General features: G+C 38.1%; 1 protein-coding gene across 7 annotated transcripts in view; it reads left to right on the top strand.

Moving 5' to 3' along the window:
• Window positions 1–205: 205 nt before the first annotated feature.
• LOC124777828 (transmembrane protein 94) overlaps window positions 206–13,604 on the top strand; it is a 495,418-nt gene continuing 482,019 nt past the window's right edge. For 2 of the 7 annotated variants that reach the window (XM_047253355.1, XM_047253356.1), the window contains exon 1: window positions 208–722. The gene's annotated coding sequence lies outside the window, so the exon portion shown is untranslated. Of the gene's footprint in view, window positions 723–13,604 lie in introns of all 7 variants that reach the window. The other 5 variants (XM_047253354.1, XM_047253351.1, XM_047253353.1 and 2 more) reach the window with 3 other exon arrangements.

Below are 13,604 nucleotides of genomic sequence, written 5' to 3' on the forward strand. Positions count from 1 at the left end.
GAGTATATACTGGTTTCTCCTTGTCTACAGTCAAATATGAAGCCATTTGCGTGCAACTAATTCCACGCTACGAGTGGTGCAATCCAGTGTCGTCGTGTAAACTAAGCTTTAAGTTGGCTATATGGGCAAAAGCCAATAAGTTAAACAAAAAAACTTTTTGTGGCATTACACTAGTTGCGTCTCGTATGTTGCGCCACACAACTGGGGGTTCTCACATGTAACTGCAATATGCTACTAGTTGCGACGACACTTCCGTTGCATGTGTGAACTCGGCTTTATTATTGGCGCCAAAATCGCATCGGAGGTACGAGATAGAATGTCTTTGAAAGCATAGTGACCGTGTTGTGTTAGTTTTTTGCAGGTGCTTAGATAAGTTTATAGTGACAACAAACGCTTACTAACAATGGGCGGTGTTATAGCTGCAAGAGCGGAAATGTAATAACAGAAGAAATGAAAGTGCGTGGCTTCCTAATGTGTGACTGTGTTGTGGTGATGGTAGCGATAATTTGTGCAAGTTTTTGCACCTTATTCGATAACATATTTGCACGTAGCCGTGTTTTCACACTAAAACAAAATATAGCCTTATAACAGACAAGTGCTTCTGTCTTTCAGCTGTATGTAGCACTAAAATCATCACAGACTATGTTGAGTTATCTGTCAGTGTGGATAAGTGTTCCAAGTCTGCGCGTGCAAGGGGATCCACAGCAATAATGTTTTTTCTTGTATGTTTAAGCATTTGATTTCTCGGTGTTTGTGAAACAGTTATTTTGTGTTTTTCGTATTCTGTATCGTGTAATGGCTTCTTAATTAGTATGCAGGTGTTTTTAATTGCAGCACAGTAGTTATGATGACTAGCGTTTGCCCAGTTTTAATGGTTGTGGTTCCTTAGATAATTATGTATGGTTAATGGGAGTGTAACTTTGTTGTTAGATACCTTTGTAATAGTTTTCCCTGTGTCAACGTGTTAATACGATGAAGCGCTACCGCATTACTGCTTTCCGAATAGTATACCTATTCACAGTTACTTGTTGTTCTAAAGATGTACAGTATTAAATGATTACTTCATAGTACCGTTTCTTGTGTTTGATGCTCTCGTACTTCATAATTATGCAGGAAGGGTAGATAGATATTGGGTGTGTTCTGTCCATGAGCTGTAGATGGAACTACCGACTATGCTTACTTACGCATCTTCTTCATTGAATATGGAAAAAGCCACGTGTGCAAAATATTTGTGTGTGTAAAGGTGATAAAGAACAACCTTTTATGTACACCGCTTTTCCACAATGAGTCGAATGTAGTTTTTGATACCATTTGTGTTCAGAGATGGTTCTCAGCTGTCATATGATGAATATTGTTGTGCAGATGCTGGGTGTGTCGTGAGTTTGATGTACAACTGCCACCCGCATAATTTACCCCCCTTCCCCTCATGCAATCACTTGTTTCACAGATAGGCCCTAATGACTCCAGCTTCAGCTAAACGGACAGTCTGTGGCAATATTCATAACACGGCAATATGAACATTGTGTATGAACATTCCTAGTGAGGAAAGGAGGCACTTTATTTTTGTCACATTAAAAGGTTTCATTTTATCTCCTCTAAACACACTAAAAGTTTTCATACATAGTTTTTTTAGATCCTATATATTGCTATTAGTGCTTATATGGCTGTATACTTTGTGAAATAAGTTACTTTCTTGTAGAGGGAACTTGTATTGAATGAGCGCATGATGGTCTTTTGTATTGTACCAAAACCACTTGTCATTTCTTTACATTTATAAATCTATATTATTTTTCGGTTTTCAATGTTTTCAGTTCATTTTAAGAATATTGCATGTGTGCTGTACTATTGCATGTAGGATTGTGTCATTGCTTTCTGCTTTATGCATTCAGTTTGTCTTTCACTTCTCACTTCTAGACTAAATGCCATTCATTTTCAGATCTATCATAATTTTGTACTGATAGTCCTACATTGACATAAGTAATCTTATGTTCTTGATACATACTCTCAATAGAGTTTAAAGTAGTCATAAAGTGTGCTAAAGCTTACATATTTTTTTGGACACGCTGTGTAGTAGCCCACTTACAGCACACGTATGTGTGGTCTGATTACTTGGCAATTTTCTGGTTTGTTGTTTATTCCCTTGCCTGCAGGTGGAGTAAGTGTGAGTGAACTATCACTCTTTCTTTCTGTTTTGTTTTACTCTTGTTAATGGGAAATCTTCCACTTGGTATAAGATTTTATGAAACAATTTGTGTACTGTCATGAGTGCTCAATTTTTAGTGGCACTTCTGAGGTGACGTTCCGTGCCTGTATTGCTCATCGCCATGCCTGATACATTTCATGTAGGCTATTATTTTACTCTGTAATTATACAATTGGATTTTAAGAGATGATTTTGGTTTGCTGTATTTTTTTAATAAGTGATGGTTTTTGAAGACAGGTTTAGATTTGATACCTTTCGATATACTGTAGTAATCTTACTCTCCCATACATCACCAATAAAATTCTGTCTCTGCACAAGTTTTGAAAGCTTCGTGAGGTGTAATATTACAAAAAATCTTTTTACTTATCTTTATTTTTTCATATTGTTGGCTCGAATGCTTGTGTCTAGGGGTACATTCTTGAGGCTGAAATTTTGACCTACTGGGTTCCAGAAGTACTGTCGGTTGCTATGATTTATTTAATCCTATTCTTCTATATCACACTGATATCACAATCTCCTTCTTCATAAAACCATCAGTTACATTTTGTTGTAAACAAAATTAAAATCTACGGATGTTTTCAGAGTCATGCACTCTACTGCTTACATTCCACGTTACTCACAATATTCCAAAGAGTTTACAAAACAAGAGTTTACAAACTTTCATGATGAAAGAAGAATTCTCACCAGGTTATATTGTTATTTTATAAATGAGTCCTGAAATAAATTTTATAATTTACGTTCGATTGTGCAATTAATAGTGTGAATTTTAAGTATGCCAGAAATTTTATAATTTCAGGTCTTTCTAAAAGAAGAGTAATTTCAACCCTTAGTACATATTGATTGCAACAAATTAATTGCTTTTCATACATTTTCGCCTGAAATATTATACATCATACACAAAATCATATGAAATTCTTTTAGTGAAATGCCGAGAATGTTCACCTATACCAGATTCAGGATTAATCCTGGTATCAGCTACTTCCAGAAAAAAAAGATATTTTAGAAAAGGGTGTCCCATTACAACACCTAGCTAATGATTTTTCTCCAGAGTAATTTTGATTGACTGTAATGGCAGCTGCAATTTGTCCAGTTTCACTGCAGTGCTTTTATCAACTAGTATTAGCAATGGTTAGTAAGGGATTAAGCATTAAGTTCATAAGCTACAATATTTCGTTGAATAGGCATTCTTTTGTAGGATTGTTTTAATCTTTATTGTCATAGAATAAGTAATGGTATTTTATATTTCGCATGATCACATTGCCTATGCCTCATGTCACAGATGGCTGCCTCATAATATTGTGTGGTTTACAGTTCATAAGTTCACACTTTTGTTTGAGTAGAGCGTGGGTGGTACCAGAGGAGGAAAGCTGTGGCCTGAATGTTGAATGTTGCTGGAAGAGGATTGTTGTGGGAGTAAACTCACTCTATTCATTTGTGTTACAAATGTGAGCAAAGATAATTTTAAATGCCTTGAATATATTGTTCATACCCGAATCCATTGCCTTAAAGAATTTTGTGAAAGAAACTATTGTCTACAGTAGGCTGTGCAATTCTCCTGTATTCATTGTGCGACTGGCCAGTTTTGGCACTAAGTCATTTTCAAGCACTTATAGTTACACACAAGCATTACGCAGTATGCCATATGTGTTTTGGCATAAATCAAAACACCTTCCGTATCTGAGATAGTTCATCTACATTACAATATAAGAATGAAAACATTGTTTCCTAGAAGCATATAACTAAGTCATCTGATGTGTGAATTACAAGACTTCCACGTACAGACTATCTGCATGTGGAACTTCTTTTCTTCATAGCTGAGATGACATGGTTATGTGCTTCTGCATATGGCTTTGCAAATGGAATGTGTTTTGATTGTATTCAAAAACATATATGACGTATTGCATACTGCGTATGTATAAGTGCTTGAAAATGGCTTAGTGTTGAAATTTGCCAGTTTCACAGCAAATAAAGGATAACTGTATAGCCTACTGTGGAAAGCGTTTTCCTACTTAAATTAAAATGTTCCATATTTGTATAACTGAAATTGGAAATGTCGTCCTCCTCCCAAGTATATCAGCATATTCCTTCTTTTTCTGCAGTTGAAAGCATCTTGATTGCTACATGAGCATGCCAGTCCCCCCCATCACCACCACCACTACTCTGCTGCACCAAACAAACTAAAAGCATCAGTTCAGTTGCACACATTTTCAGTGTAAAGCACCACTAATTGCAAGGATACTATAACCACAATTGCAATACTCTGCGAGTGATATTCTCATCACTGTTCAGCTTTCACTGGTTTTTCTTGTGGCTATTCACTTTAGAACTGTTCCTTCCATGACAGCAGTGCATGTTTTGGGTTAGCATGTTGTAGAAATCATGTCATTTCTATGTGGCCAAGTCACAAATATTTCATCTACAAATTGGGATAAAGAAATTTACTTCTGTGTGTCTGAATTCCTTTATAAGTTAGAGAACTTTAGTCTCTCATTTTTGTATATAGAAATGTTACTGTATTGAAGCAGGGTGAGCTACCTTTACTGCTCTGTGACATTATTTTGCAGGTTTTAATGGAGTGCATGTTATTTTCCAATGTGAGGGCAACTATAATGTACAGGATGCTGAGTCAGATGTAAGCAGCATGTCTGGGATGATAGGAAGTCATAAATATGATGAAAATATTGTCTAAATTTATCGTATTTTTAGTTTACAATCTGATCTTCCAGGGAGGATGGATTGTACAATGTGCCAGTCTCATAGGCAGTTGGGATGGTTGGCAGGAGTTAGAATATATTCAAAATGGACAATGATGTTTCAGGGTGAATGTGGAATAAGCGAGAGACTGAGGCAGATTTACTAAGGCATCTGCGTAAGGCAGACCAACTCACAAGAGAGCCAGTCCGATATGGCCTAAGCTAATCCATTTGCCTTGGAGTGAAGCTAAATTGCAAGAGAGATAAAGGCAAATTGCATAATAAGGCTGGGTGAAAGCTGAAATCACAGAGAGCGGGATTCACGAGCTTCCTATGCAGGCAGATGTGGGAGACAATAGGCTCTACGGTATTAAGTGATACAAGAGACTGTTAGAACCAGAGTTGTGACGTTGAGCGTAGGTTTAAGAGCAAGTGATACGATTGTAGCAGATGTATGCAGTGCTGCAAAACAGGCATGTCATAACTTTTTGAAAATATGAGGCTGTCTGACTCAGTATATGCTGCCCTGAAATTTCTCTGGCCACCCATTACTAATAACGTCATTAACATTACTCTCACGAAACAAGTAGAAATAATGTGCATCATAAAATCTTCAAAAATAAAATTAAAAAAAAACCTGTTATTCAATAAAATATCAACAAAGTTAATTAAATACTGTTTTTCTGCATTTAGTAACATGTTGAGTTACTCATTTAGCCAGTTGTGTACAATTGACAGATTTCCCGATTGACTAAAATATTCTGAAGTTATGTCTTATATAAGAAATGAGATATAAAAATACCATCATACTTGTGGCCAAGTAATCTTTTGGCAAGATTCTCAATAATTGTAGAGAAAATAAAATTACAAGCGGATTCTTAACCATCTGATAACAAATAAAATAATGTTAAACTTGTAGGCTGCTGGTATATTCCGTGATCTGTCAAAGATATCTCTGAATCATAATATCCTTTTAAATAAGTTAGGGTATTATGGTAGTTGGATTATATATTTGCACAATAAAATAATACTAATAGAGAAACACTGTTTGGAAGGCAGTTTGTGAAGGCATGTTTGCACAAGGCATATAACACAGAAAAAGTAGTCTGGATACCTAAGAATATATATAATAGGCAGAGAGGTCTATATACATTAACTCGCTGCCAACGAATAATTTTTTTTTCACCAAATCCCAACACCTGCCCTTGTACAAATATGTTTATGTGCTCACAATAATCTTGAACACTACACCTTCCCCAAACACTGTGCATAGAACTTTGTTGTTAAACCCTACAATTTTACCAATTTCTGGAGTTTGTCTTTACTGAGAGGCTCGGTCAGTTAATCAGAAAGCATTCCCTCTATGTTCACAAATAGTTTATAGTAATATCCTGCTGTTTCAAATGGTACAGAATAAAACGTTGCCTAATATCAGTGTGCGTGGATCACACAGTTGTTATTTGGTTCTGAGCTAACTTGATAACTCTCATGTTGTCACAAAATCATCCAGTTAGCTCGACAATTGTGTGCTGCTCAATTTCACCTTTTGGAGTGAAAGACAACGCCCTGTATTCAGCCTTGACGATACTCAAAGCTACTGTTCTTTGTTTCATCCAAGACAAGGATATTGATCCTTCCATCAGTTTGAAACCGCTACCTATAATGGAATGTCTGTTACACATTCTGTTTCCCCAGTCTGCATCACTATAAAATTCCTGTTTTCTGTCTTACAGAATCTTAATTTGTAATCAACAGTTCCTTTTAAACATCTAAATATTCTTTTAACCTTCGAGATGGTGCACCTAAGTATAAAGTGCGCCAGCCACAAATAGCTGTCTTGTACCATTCCATTGTTTCAAGATTGCGAATCAGTAAAATCACTGCAGCTTACCCAGTGGTAAGTTATGCTGTCACATGTTCAAATGAGCATTCATAGTTTAAAATAAACAGTGACATAGATGAGAAAAAAATTACAATCCATGCAAGAAAATGACCCAGGTTCCAAGCTAGCAGTACAGTCCACAAAGAGGCAGTTGTCTTTGAGATAATTAGCAGTTGAATAAGCTGTGGGCTGGAATCTGTTGCAACTACGCTATTTAGTGCTTTGAGTGGGTCATTACTGTGGACTGACACTTGTACGAGGTAACAGACTGATACAATGAAAATTTATTTTATTTTTGTTTAATTTTGTAATAAAAAATGGCGCACCCTTTGGGGGCCCATTGCAACCCAATGTTTAAGTAGAGAGTCTTTGCAAAACTTGCTCACAATGTTAGTAGCAAAGGCAATATTTTCCCTTGGAAGTGCGAGCTAAATGTAAAAGACTTTCGCCAAATGGTCTGAGGCGTCTTGTCACGGTCTGCGCGGCAGACATGTGTAGCAAATTCTACATCAGCCCCCGCAGTAGAAGCAGAGCGGATCATACTTACTTGTCGTTGCTCCTCGTCGGCCTGTTGCTGCATCTGCACTTGAGGTTGTGGCACTGGTGATGGAAGGTGTTGAGGCCTTGATGCTGTTGTAGACGGTATACATTTGTAAAAAATGCATGCAAGCTTAATGTGGCTGGGTGAAGCAGTTGTGGGCTTGCCGTTTACTGAATCCTTTGTATTCATACCTCTTCATATAAGACATGGTATGGGCCAGTGTATGGTGGTTGCAATGGTGGCTTAACGCTGTCATCAGTCAGGAGTGTTAAGTGCGAGTGGCTGTGTAAGTCATAATCCACACAAGTGGTCAGCGGACAATGTCTGGGGCCTTGCGAGTTGGTATCTGAGTGGCATTGTCTCTTAACTGATGGAGAAAATCTGGTTGGTCGTGTATTGGTATCTGTAGAGAATTGGAATCAACAAATTCTTCTGGAAGGCAAATATTTTGCCATACACCAGTACCACAGCCGAGAAGTCAGTGTCTGTCATATAAGTGGTTCATAGGCCAAGGGAAACTATTGGATGGGCAGATGTCCTTAAGTTCCATGGCACATGAGCACCACCTTCAGGGAATGATGCCTTTGCTCAATCATGCCCTTGTTAGCGCAATGGTAACTGGTCATCTTATGATGTGCATACCCACAGAACTTTTTCAACTGGATGAACAGATCTGAATCAAACTGTCAGGTGTGGTCAGTAGGTGTGTGCAGCTGAACCTTGCTAGCCCATTGATGGAAATACAGAGGCTAAGGTTTCTGTGAAGATGTTGTCCACCTGCACTGCCTCCGGCCAGCAAGTAAAGTGATCTATCATTGTGAACGAATATTGCTTGCCTTCTGATGGAGGAAGTGGCCCTACCACATTGAGGTGCATATGTGCAAAACTTAAAGTTGCATCTGAAAAATTGCTGACTGACAATTGCACATGGTGCTGACATTGTGGTCATGTCTGTGTCCTTTTCCAGCAGTCTCTCTCCATCTCATGCCAGATGAAAATTTGCGACACCAGATGGAAAGTTGGATGGGATCTAAGCTGGATTAGATAGTGGAGACCATTGAAAACGTGCCATGGGAACACAGCCGGGAGGTAATGGTGCGACTTCCTTGTGAAACATGACAATATAGTTGGACATGATCGCTGAGAATGTTGACCAGTTCTAACTTCAATACTGAGCTCTTGGTCATCCTGCCGAGGCTTTGCCAGTTCCAGAAAAGTAATAAGCTTCAACACACTCCACATCATTAATGCCAGAAATGTTTTAAGTGTCTGTAGTAAATTGATGTACAAACTCAAGGTGATTGTATTGTTGAGGAGAGCAGTTGCTGCTGTTCCTCTTGAAGGTGTAAATTAATGCCCTGTGGTCTCTGTAGACTGTATATTCTCTTGTTTCTACATATGGGTGGCAGTATTACCTTCCATGTATGTGGCCAGGAGTTCATGCGATAAACACTCCACTTCCATTGTCACAGTGACATTTACAGGAAAAATACGCAAGCAGTTGCCACGAACCGTCCAACAGTTGCTGCAGTGCTGCACTGATAGCTATTTGGTTTGTGTCCACCACCAACATAAAGGTTGCATCGAACTTGGGTGCATGAGGAGTGCTATGTGTGTCAAATTTTGCTTCCCAGCCTCGAAAGCGGAGCGTGTTTCCTCAGGCCACTGCACTAGGATACTACCACTGCTCAAATTTGCAGTTGACTTTGTTTAACATCACACTGTACTGTTTGAAACATTTGAGTACTTCCTTAAGGTGCTGGTGATGTTACTCCTTAGTGGCTGAATACTTGAGTGTGTCATAGAGGTAGGCAGAGCAAAATGGCAGGCCCTGTAGGATGGACTGGATGACCATTTGCCAAGTTTGGACAGCATTCCATAAACCAAAAGGCATGAACTTGCTCTCGGAAAGTCCATTTGGAGTAATAATTGCCGTGTTTGTGATGTCATTCTCTGCTACAAGAATCTGCATATAAGCTTGGGCACAGTCAAAATGCTGAATATTGTAGCTGCATGTAATACAAAATTGTAATCTTGCAGCAAGGGTACTACATAACAATTGAGCACAGTTCTAGAATTGAGCATGTGATAATCACCGCATGGACACCAGGCTCCTCCTTTCTTTGGAACAAGGTGTAAAGCAGATGACCACAGACTACTTCACAGTTGGATTGTTCCTTCCCTAAGTATTGTGTTGAATTCATCCTTAGAAGTGGCTATGCACTCAGGTGCCAAATGCCTAGGTCTCCTAGATACTGGGGATCATCTGTGGTTTCTGTATGATCCACCGTATTGTGTGGCACTTGCGTAGGTGTGCCTGGAGATCTAGTCAAAGCTGGGAATTGTCTTAGCAGTGAGGCGTATGCTCTGCATCACACTCCTGTATCATTTCAGCACTGTGCACATTTGCATTGCCATGAAACCCTGCAGCTGTCAGTCCTGTAATGCTGGCAACCAGGTGAGCATTGGCTGCATCCGTTAAGAATTGGTAATGGCGAAGAGATCAGCTCCTATTATTGCTTCCACAACAGTGATTCAAGCCACTGCATACGTTGGTATGGACAAGTTATTTGTGGTGGATAAACAGAATGCTAGTGGCAGTTTGCCGTACTGCACGAAGTTTCTGGTAAGATGCTCAAATCATAGCCAGTATCTGTTAGGTAGTTCTGGTAGGATCTTCTATCACTGAAGAACAGGCGGCGTGACTTCGTGGGGCAGTCAGTTGCACCTACGATCGACCGCCGCTAGCATTTGGGAACAAACGAGGTACCAGCAAGGGGCCTGTTCTGTGTTAGACATTGCCCTCTATTTGAAAGCAGCCTTTAACTGCCAAATGATCTTTAAATTTTGGTATTCAATCTTCAAAGGTTTTTGATACTGAAGACCCATCTTACTTTTAGCTTTCTTCCAATTATCTGCTATTGGGCTGGGTACAGATTCATTGTTGAATGTTTGAGCAGCCATATACATCTCGTTATCCAGACACAGTTTGGGTTGTATTGTATGTGATGAATACAATAAATTTATGTCCTCTGCTGCAGGAGTTTCCTGTATTTCATTATCCATTTCATCTTGAATAATACCTCATTGCTCCTGAACAACTTCTTCAGGTCATTCCTTTAAATTTACATTTGTCTTTGCATGTTCTTGGACATAATCTTCAAGATTAAGATCTACACATACTTTTTCACGATTTGTTTCATTTTCACCAGATTCTAAAAATATTTTATCCTTGCTAGTTATTACTATTTTTTGTAAATCTGTAACCTTTGGAATCTTCGCTGTGTTCAGTAAAATGTAGTTTTCATGTTTAGAGTCCCAGTTTGTGCCATGGCCTTACACTCATAAATTCTTAGATGATCTAGATCAGGTTTCTTTTCAGACAAACTTTGCATGTAGTCTTATTTGGTACAGCTTTAGTAGGCAATCTGTTATTTAGATACACTGCAGACGATGCTGCTTCTGCCCAATAACTTGTTGGTAATCCTGCATACTTTAACGTGCTCCTTGCTTTTTCTACAATTTTTCTGTTAGCACATTTTGCTACTCTGTTTCAAGCAGAACTATAGTGAATTGTAGTTTGATTTCTGATTCCAAATTCTCTGAGTTGTTGTCTAAACTGTTTATTAACATATTCACTATCATTGTCTGATATGAGAACTTTTACTTTCTTACCAGTCTGTCTGTCAACCATGATGTGAAAACTGTAAAATATTTTGCCCACTTTGCCCTTGGTTGTCGGGAAATAAATGTTTGTTTATCTTCAAAAATCATTACTCAAGGTAAGGAAATGACAACTACCTCCTATAGATTCTCTTTCCATATGCCCGCAAAGGTGTGTGTGTGTGTGTGAACTGTAAAAGCTCAGTTGATCTATTTTTACTAGTTTTCAACGGTAATCTGGCTTGCTTTCATCATAAAAAACTTTTTGCAGAATGTACTCTATAACTATTTCGCACTTGAAGAACATCTAACTTATAGATACCCCTTTTCCTTGCTGTGGCCATCACAGTGGTGCTCTGATCAGTTATTTCTGCAGCATTTCAATAAAAAATTACCTTGTTGCCCTTAATCACTGTTCCACACTCTGAAAGCAAATTAGTAGCTATCTTTCCTGTCAGTTCACATTGTAGCTGTTGAAACACCAATGTGTGTTTTTAGGAAGAACATCTTATAAAACTGATTACTGATATGCACAGATGCTCCAGATTCCAGGAAACAATATGTATGCTTACTTCCACTTTTACCATAAGAATTATATGCAGTGTGTTATCTTTATTGCTTTGGAATTTGACTTTTTCCTTGTGCACTTGTTTTTCCGTGCAGTGCGATGCAGAGTGTCCCATTCTTTGGCATTCATAACATCGAACACGTTTGTTCTAATACAAAGCCATTTCTTTGTCATGGATAGGATATTTGTGTACATTCTTAGCATCGTGGTGCTATCTTGACTTTCACACTGCCACTTGCAATTGATATCCCTGAACTTCTAAGCCCATTATCAAGGGGGAGTAATTATCAGGTAGTCCCATTAGTAATGAGGTACCAATCCATTCTTCAGCAATGTTGAATCTGATATTTCTTATACAATTTGAAGTGGAGATGATATTGTTTACACATTCATCAACATTTTTACATTCATCAGACCTTTTGATAAGCTCTCTTAGCAAAACCACTTTCCCAGTTAAACCTCTTGTCTTCAAAAGTGTGTCCCATACTTCCTTTGCTGCACTAGCCTTTCTTATATGAACATAATTTACAGGATCAACTAGAAGAATTAATTTGAATTTTGCTGTACAGTCGTTCTTCTGAGTATCTGAATCTGTGAACGTTAACATTCCATCAGTGATGTCCCCAAGGTAGTCCAACTGTAGATAAGCATCTACTGCTAACTTTCTAGGTGCATAATTTTCTCAGTGCGTGAGCTTATCAATCTGTGGTATATGGGCAGAAGCCACTTGTTCAGTTAGAATTCAATTACTGTAGATTATGAACTGCTCACAAACAATATTAAGTTTTCCACCTTTCACTGGTCAAACTTATTCAGTTGAATCTTCCTAGGCCCATAACCTGTTGGATTTTATGTTTGCACAGTAAAATAATGGTGAAGAGAGACTATTTAGGAATATATATTTTAGTATACTTAATGTGTCTCCGGCAATTTACAAAAGCATACTACACAAGGCATAAATGACACAACATTTAGTCTAGATACCTAAGAATACATATTATGGGCAGAGAGGTCTATACATGTTAACTCACTGCATAAAAGGTATTTTGTTTATCAAATCCTGACAATAATGTAACAGGGAATGTCCCAAAATGGTTCAAATCATATCTCTCTGAAGGAAACCAAGAATTCAACAGGAAAGAGTCCTGTATTAAAACATTAGCCACCACTCAACTGACAACTGATTACATCTGCTGTCCCACAAGGTTTTGGAAGTCCTTTTCTCTTTCTTCTGAATGTTAATGACCCTTCACATGTTATGTTACCAGAAATAAAATTTGTTTATCTGTGTTATAGAAAGAGTAGTGAATGCAATTTTCATGGGCATTAATGAACGGTTAATAGCCAATTTTTAGTCATTAAACTCTGATAATGCAGTGAATAATCAGTTCAGAACTTGTAAGAGGTTTGTTCACAGCATATATCTAAAATAAAATAACAAAAAGGTAGAAGGTAACAACAAAAATAATCAATTTTTGAGAATAAACAGCTAGAAGAGGTTGACAGTGTTAAATTGTTGCGATTATAGCTTGATAATAAATTCAGTTGGGAAGCACATACGAGAGAGTTACTAAAGTACCTAAACAAATCTTTATTGACAATGTGGACATTGTCAGACATAGGTGCATGTTTTTTTTTTTGCCCAAAATTGTTTAATATTAATAACTAGCCATGTAAATACTGAAGAACGCACTGCAGAGGACTATTCAAGGAACTGGGGAGACTCACCACTGCTTCACAATATATTTTTTTTCCCCTTGATGAGGAATGTCATAAATAATATATCTCTCTGACATCTGTGGCTTGGTTGATGGAATCAGTACTTGAAAGACAGTTAATCTTCACAAAGATTTAAAGTCGATTACTTTGGTCCATGGGGAACAGTCGTTGCAGCAGAGCCATCCATGCTACAAAGCCCAGTTCCAAAGCATCTTACTGAACTAGACCAGAGGTATTTGCAGGAGACGTGCAGAGTTCGGGACGGTAAAAGGGAGAGATTTCTTTTAGCAACACTTCAAGATATGTGCCTCTTTGCCAACTACGAGGAATGATGCT

Source organism: Schistocerca piceifrons, chromosome 2 (genome assembly GCF_021461385.2).
Source record: "Schistocerca piceifrons isolate TAMUIC-IGC-003096 chromosome 2, iqSchPice1.1, whole genome shotgun sequence".
NCBI lineage: Eukaryota > Metazoa > Arthropoda > Insecta > Orthoptera > Acrididae > Schistocerca > Schistocerca piceifrons.